Genomic DNA, 8,783 nt, shown 5'->3' with positions numbered 1-8,783 from the left:
TTCTTTCAGTGGCACCTAGATAAATGTCCCGCGAGTTTTTCTGCGCGATTCGTTATCGGCACCGAAACCTGAGACCCTGGCTGGCTGGTTGGCGGCAGGAATCATTATCGTCTTACTCCGAGACTGCGAGCCCCTTGGAGGCGACCGCGGCGGCCGCACGCTCGAGTGAGCGCGTGAGCCGCGATGGAATTGGGATTCGTCGGCGAGTGATCAGTGACATTCTGTCCGTCGTGTTGGAGCTCCGTGGAGGGTTGGTTGAAGGCTGGCTGCGGTTTGGGTCACACGCACGCGCCCGTGTGCACACACACACACACACACACACACACACACACACACACACACACACACACACACACACACACACACACACACACACACACACACACACACACACACACACACACACACACACACACACACATACAAACACACACACACATATATATATATATATACATATACATGCACGCACACATGTATTTTATCGATCTCACATGTTACATCGGGTTATTTACATATATCGTTAGAAATGGTCAGCAATTTTTTGTGTGTATGTTGGGATTATTTGCAAATGAGGACAGAATACCGTGTGACTGTGGTCCGTATGGGCATCTTCCTAAAAGACTAACTGCATTAGATGTGTGCAGGGAGCGTTAGCTGGACAAAAAAAAATCTTGAAGTACGTCGCTATGTTGATGGGGTTAATGTAGATGGCAGCCAATCACGGGAGAGTGTGACATATCGACCAATCAGCTGTAGCTTAACATGGGCGAAGTGTGTTCTCACCTCTCTCACCTCTTCGTGTTTAAAGGTGTTGTCGCACTGGGCTAATTTTCCTTCGACTCCTGGAGCAGATTTGCGTCCCGCAGCTTTCGGGAAATAATCTGATGTGCTGGAGGAAGACAATTTACCTCCAACATAATGACATTCTATGCCAACTGTTGAGAAAACAAAATAGTATGCCAGAGAGTGATTTGACGGCGGAAAAAGTGATGGAGGTAGGTGGTATCGCCGATGAGTTGGAGGTTGGAGGAAAAATAGCCCAGTGTGATAACACTTCTAAACCATGTAAAGATTGCGGCTGCTCATCTGGCGCGCCATAATTAATGTTCTTGGACGTGGATGGTGTACATTGACTGCGATACTTGTTGGAAGTCTTCTGTGGCACATGTAACAGCAGAATGTTTCCTCAAGAGCCTTAATTCATTTTAATAGTTTTGGTGAAAGAATTTTTTTTCCTAAGTGCTTCGGAAACAATCGTCTGTGAAAGATTTATCTGTTTATCTATTTGCTGTTTATTTTCTATTTATTGATCTATTCACTTATTTGTTTTTATTTAATTACTTATTCACTCATTTATGTATTTATTTATTTGCTAATTTATCTATTTATTTACTTTTATTTATTTAATATTTCTTTTTGTTCAGGATGATTTCAGATTCACTATTTCATTGTAAGCAACATGAATTACCACGAAACTTTTTGAAAAAAAGGGAAATGGGAGAATGTCAACGATTGAATTTAACGTTCAGATACTTTGTCATGTTTGTTTTGAAATCAGACGAATCTCTGCGAAATTTTTCGTTCAGACCCTTACCAACTGTGACTAAATCTAAGTTTTTAGTGGCACGTTACTGTCATTTTTTGTTAAATGATTTAATCTTGAAATTAATTGAAAACTTGGAGGAATGCAGGTGTGTCATTTAATGTAGATTCCCATTCTCGGATTTGTGAATTTTCATCTTAGTTTCTTTTGATAAACGAAGGAATATTAATATTCGTGTTTTACTTTTAAGACAGTGGAAGCATAATTGTTTTTTCTTATTTGCAGTTTTTGAGCAATTGTACCCACAGTATTTAGTCTTACGGACAGAAATTCGTAGAATTGGTTAAATAATTCATGAGGTTTAGCAAATGTAATGGTTAGCAAAATTTTCGGTAAATCTTCATTGTTCACCTGAGCTTTTGGTTTGTTTTCTTGGATTTTATTTTAGCGAATCTCCTTACCGTTTAGTTTAACTGCTGTTGGAACCTTGCGACAAGTTGAAGAAGACAGAAAAAGAGGAGGACACGGGTCTAGTTCCGAGTTTATTCCCTAATCGGTTTAGCTTTATTTCTTTGAAGAGACGGTGGTATTCTTAAAAAAATCTTTCCCTTCCAAGGATTTATATAAGGAAAGATTTATATAAGAAAAGATTTATGTAAGAAAAGATTTTTTTAAGAATACCACCGTAAGATTCTTACGGTGGTATTCCTAGAAAAAAAATCCCTTCCAAGGATTTAAATAAGATTTATATAAGGAAAGAATTTTTTTTAAGAATACCACCGTTAGAGCCAAACCGGCTAGGAATACCCTCGCAACTAGTCTTGTGTCTTCTTTTTCTACCTTTTTCGTTTCAACTGCTGTTAATTAAGAACCAAATATTTATGTGATATTTTTGCTTCCAATGTATTGTAAAAGACAAGCGAATCGCTGCAGTAGTTATGATAGTTATGATATTTCACGCATGACTCAAAGATAGTCGTAATAGTTCATGATGACACTAGTTTACAAAGGATTACAAAGGCAAAGCATGCCGACAGGAGACCTTTTGATCCATATCTAGGTCGGATGCAAAAAAAAAAAAAAAAAAAAAAAAAAATCATATTAATAATAAATTAAAACTATAACAATGTAAATAACAATTAAAATACATAAATAAATGCATTGGTATAGTTGAATATCAAACAAACAGGTAAATAGTAAATGATAATAAATTGACATATAACTAATAATAAATGAAAATCAGACAGACAAATTATAACAAAACAAAAACAAATAATATAACATAAATTATAATAATTACAGCATCTTACTTAGGTATTTATCTAAATGATTCTTAAAGCTTCGAACTGAACTACATTGCACTACCTGTGCAGGAAGTTTATTCCATTCATTAACTACACGGTTGGCAAAGTTGTTTCTACCTACTTCCAAATTGAATCTATTTCCGGACAGTTTGAGACCATTGTTTCTTGTCTGATTCTCATTCAATGTGAAAATTTGGTCACTTTTGATGTTGTCAATTCCCTTTAAAATCTTAAAGACCTGTATCAAGTCACCTCTGAGTCTACGCTTTTTTTAGGGAAAACAGATTCATGTGCTTAAGTCGATTTTCGTATGATTTATTTTTGATATTTGGAATCAGTTTTGTGGCTCGCCGTTGTACTTTTTCCAGTCTGTCAATGTCTTTAATGAGATTCGGTGACCATACGGAAACAGCATATTCCAAATGTGGACGAACTAACGATTTATATAGCTTGTTAATGAGTGATGGACTTTTGAAATCAAAAGATCGCGCAATCAATCCCAGAATCTTATTTGCTTTCTCAGAGGCTGAAATACACTGCTTGGATGATTTGAGGTCGTTACTGATAATTACGCCGAGATCTTTTTCACTATCCACTTTTGTTAACGAATTTCCAAATAACTTGTAATCGTACTTACTGTTATTTTTACCTATGTGCATTACCTTGCATTTACTTGTGTTAAATTTCATTAGCCACTTTTCAGACCATTGCTGTAATTTATCTAAATCTTCTTGAATATCTAATTGGTTTGAGTGATCATTTGCCACTCCGCACAGTTTTGTATCATCAGCAAATTTGGAAACAGTAGATTTTAGTCCATGGTCTATATCATTTATATATACTATGAATAGAAGTGGCCCAAGAACGGAACCCTGAGGAACTCCACTTGCAACACTTTTCCATCCAGAAGTTTTTCCATTTAAAACAACTCTCTGTTTTCGACCTTTCAACCAATTACTAGTCTAACCTAATAGGCTACCACTTATTCCATGCAAAGCTAATTTAGTAAGAAGTCTTTCGTGTGGGACGGTATCAAAAGCTTTTGCAAAGTCTAGATATATTAAATCTATATTGTTTCTTTTGTCATAATTCGAGATAACTGTGTTGTAGAATTCCAGTAAGTTAGTCACGCAAGAACGTTTCCGTCTGAAACCATGTTGGCTATCATTTATCAAACGGTTACTTTCTAAATGATATTCGATAGCATCTCTGATGATAGTTTCCATTATTTTTCCTACGATCGAAGTCAAACTGATAGGCCTATAGTTATTTGGTTTCTTTTTGTCACCTTTTTTGAATATGGGAGTAACGTTAGCTAGCTTCCATTCTCTTGGGACATCTCCGGATATGATGGATTTCTTGAAAATAATTTCTAATGGAACAACAATCTCATTTTTCATTTCCTTTAAGATTCTTGGATGCCAACCGTCAGGCCCTGGTGTTTTATTAACTTTGAGTTTGTCTATACACCTTTTAATTGTTTCTTTTGTTATATTTACCGTAGTGAGTAAGTTTACCCCAGACTTTTCACAGGTTTCAGTTTGGAATTCACTTTGAGGTGTTTCGTTTACGAATACCGAGCTAAAATAATTGTTTAAGAGATTACACATTCCTTCATTTGGTTATGACGAGTGATAAAGAATGTATTTTTTCACAGAAAAATCATGATAGCCATGACAGCTGTGACAAAATATATTTTAGTAATGTTGACAACAGTTATGATGAAAGATCTATTTATAATGAAGAGTAAAGATGATTATAGCGACTTCTCTTTTTTGAAATTCAAATTAATGAAAAAAATAGTGCATTTGGTAGGAATAACAGCAAGCCAGATAGCGGAACCAAAATAGATGGTCGGATCGAGAAAGAAAGAGAGAAAAAGAGAAAGAGAGAGAGAGAGAGAGAGAGAGAGAGAGAGAGAGAGAGCATTATTGGAAAAAAAGAAAAAAATCCCCCATCAGACACTGCACCCAGTAAGCCTTCCCACCTCCACTGCCTGCCTGTACGTCTTTCGCGGTCTCACTAACGATGAGCCAGCCAAGCCGTGGCATCTTACACTCTCGCCCTAACGACCTCTCGTGGCATGCCGAAGGAAATGTCCCATGACCACTTCGGGTGGTACATCAGGCACCTCGGCAGGATCTTAACGCGATAGCATCAGTAGAAGCTTGGAATTTGTCCGCGTGCCATTCAAACGAGCCACTGACCCAAGGATGCTCGAGGGCCGACCGGGTTAGGGCGAAGTTGAAGGTGATGGCGGCTCGAACCCTGCCACCGGCGAACTGAACTAAGGGCATGGTTTATCAAATTCCACGCTACAAAGACCTCTGCAAGGGGGCACTGTCCTAGCCTCTTAATAGGGGGAGTTTGTGACGTCAATCATCATTTAACTGAATGCAAAGATATCCGTATATTATTCTTAGCGACGACATTTTCCACCAAGAATAAGTCTTCTTGCCTAGGAGCATCTAGAAATGAGGAAACAAAGACTATGACGATGCAACCTGTGTATTGGAGAACTCACGTTTCTGTATATTAACTGGTGCTGACTTCTTCATGCGCTTGCTCATTTATATATATTTCATGTCAATTCTGATCGTAATTGTCCTTCTGACTTCTTTCCCCCCATTCCCCTCTATCCTGCGCCAGTATCTCACCGTCTTCCTTTTCATAATGGTCTTTCTGTTCTCTGTCCGGTTCCATGTCTTTTTTAATTTTTTTAATATTATTTTGGTTTTTCCCTTCACCGTTTCCCTCTTACATTGCATTTTTTCTCCTCCACGTACCCAAATCACCTTTTAAAAGGGCTCTCCCCTTTTTGCCCTCTACACTCACGTTCTTTCGAAATATTGACATATTTTTTGTGGTTTCTTTTACCATTTCTTCCATTTCATTCTTTTGCCTCACCAACTCAATCCCCCCCCCCACCCAGTGTCTTCCTCTTCCATTTCTTTACTATTTTTGTCAATTCTATTTTTGTCTAATGATAATATATTTTTTCGCAAGCTTGGAATTTATGTATCGTAATCTCTATAAATTCATAATTCCTATCTCTCACTTCTAGTTCTATCACTTTCATCACTCTACGTCATATTTCCGTTAAACTATTTTTGCTGTTTTCCACAAAAGTACACATATGAATGCATATGTGTACATATGTTATATATATATATGTATGTATGTATGTATATGTGTATTTATGTATATGTGAATATATGTATATACTGTATATGTGTATGTATATACAACATTCAATCAATCTTTACACCTGTGTAACATCTCACATACATCTGGTAACAAATAGTAAAATAACTAATGTAGATTAGTAAATACGGCTTTATGAAACAAGATGTATATCTTTTTTAGTTTGCACTAATTTTAATGTGCTTAAAAAGACGCTTAGAAAATAGATATTAGTTAGAATTTAGTGAACAACCATTTACCTCTGTCTCTCTTCACTTTCTCTTTCTTTTCCTCTACTTGTGCGACTTCTCCAGGACCTGCATCGTCCACATCGACCTTCGCCCATCATGATGAAGGAGCTGCTGGAGGTATTTTTGTTGTGGTTTGACAGAGCGATGTATCCATTGACCCTTGTTGCCTCAGTGTCTCGTCAATGCCCGCATCACTAAACGACTTGTCTTCATCCTAAAAGAATGAAAAAAAAAAATGCATTTTGGTTTCCCAGACTTTTGACCTCGTGTTTGTTATACCTTGTTTTGATGTTTGTTTTTTGTTTTTCAAAGTTCTTTTTCGCCCTTTCTCTTGTCTTTGAGAATGTTTATAAAATGATCCATTTTCTTTTGACTTGCATCGCCACTTAAATGCTATTGCACACTCTGAATATATTATTCTGAAAACCGACCACGTTTAATGCATATTGTTGTGTTTTTCACATCCTCTTGTTTTTGAGAATGTCTATAAAACGATCCATTCTCCCCCACACTGCATCTTCACTTAAACGCTATTGCAGACTTTAAATACTTTATTCTGGGGAGAAATAGACGATTTTTATTCGGCTGAAAGGTTGAACCCAGAGTACGTTCAGTGTTCAATGTAAGGCTTGTTTCACACGCATCGACTTTTTGCCGTGAAAGCGTCCATAGACACCCATGGTGATTTGAGAGCACGACGTCGTGTCGTGGACGGCGCACGGCGAAAAGCCGATACGTGTGAAATTATTTGGTACATTTGGCAAGAGAAGAGTTCTTTTCGAATAGGTCCCTTCTCTGACTTTGGAACCACTACACTAGCTTAACCTATCCTAACCTATCCTAACCTAGCCTAACCTAACCAAGCCTAACCTAACCTAATCTAATCTAACCTAAACCAAATAGAAAATATCAAATCAAACCAAACTAAGCCAAGGCTAACTTAATGTAACATAACCTAAGCAAACCAAACGAGACCAAATATAAACAAATCAAATCAAACCTAACCTAATCCAACCCAATCTAACCCAACCTAACCTAACCAAATCTAACCTGACCCCACCTAACCTAACCTAACCTAACCCAACCTAACCCAGCCTAGCCCAACCTAGCCTAACCCAATCTAACCCAACCTAACCTAACCAAATCTAACCTGACCCCACCTAACCTAACCTAGCCCAACCTAACCTAACCTAACCCAGCCTAGCCCAACCTAGCCCAACCTAGCCTAACCTAGCCTAACCTAACCCAACTTAACCTAATCTTCTTTGACGCGTGGGAAACGTAAAAAAACAACAACAACAAAATTTAATGTCAGATTATTATCTAAAGCTGGGGAATAGACCAATGAGAAAGAATTCTACTTCTGTACTTGCTAAGATGTCCATATTTTGCATGATTTGATCATAATTTAATAATAGAAAAATCACCGACTTCTGAATAAAATTGCTTGACGACAGCTAAACCAAAATTATTACACATTAAAGAAAGACAATGAACTACACTAGAGTTGTCAATTATTATTTTTCGTTTTATTTTATTCATTCCATTTATTATCACCAAACAGATTATTGAGGAATTTATCAAACTTTTGGTTGCTTATGGGTTGAATAAAATCACTTGACGGCAGTAAGAATATAGAAATTACTATCACCATAAAAAGCACTGTATAAACAGCACTGTATAAATGCAGTAGTACTGTATATACCTAAGCATTTCTAAAGTATTACCGAGTAAAAATGGTTTTTGGTGAAGATAACCATCATCCAATAATTTAAGGTTGTCACAGCATTAAGTAAATGTTTTAATCTCAAATACGTATATGCGAGTATATTCATTTTATGTGGTGCTTCCATCCAAGTCAAGTAGAAAATGGTAATTTATCGGCTCGCCTGAGAACATTTAGTATTTATACCACGATATGCTGCATACTACACAATTTTTGTGTAAATGTAGATTATGCTTTTGCCAACATGGTCGTAGTAATATTTGTCATCTTGGATGGATATAATACTTGTAGATTTGGCGTTAATTCAAAGAGTGTCAACTCTAACGAAGATTCCAAGCGACTCACAGGTGGTCGGGAAATAATGTCGACATTTCAGAACTGCTATTGTCATTATGATAATTGAAATTTTATTTCTCTTATGAAATAAAGATATATAAATTATTTTTACTCGTAATCAAAATAATAATATTATCCATTCACATTGTACTTGGTTATTGTACAAATCTTAGTTTATTTATTTGTAAATTCATTCCGTTGTGCTGCGCATGCGCAGTGTCTGTACGGCGACATCTACAGCCAACGACTGAAAACAACTTACTCCAAAGGTAGACGTTTTTCATTATTGTTTTCAATATGTAGTAATTAGCTAATTATGTTAATTTACTCTGTTGTAAGTTTCTGGATCTAAATTGACCTCGAAATTAATTTAATATAAATTGCGACATTACAAATTTGTTTGTACGTTCATCTTTTGTTTACATTAGATTGGGTGA

The sequence above is a fragment of the Oratosquilla oratoria genome, chromosome 27, assembly GCF_046742065.1.
Source record: "Oratosquilla oratoria isolate Oo_2021 chromosome 27, ASM4674206v1, whole genome shotgun sequence".
In the NCBI taxonomy this organism is placed as follows: Eukaryota; Metazoa; Arthropoda; class Malacostraca; order Stomatopoda; family Squillidae; genus Oratosquilla; species Oratosquilla oratoria.
The sequence above is the reverse complement of the archived record's forward strand: the minus strand, read 5'-3'. Positions refer to the sequence as shown.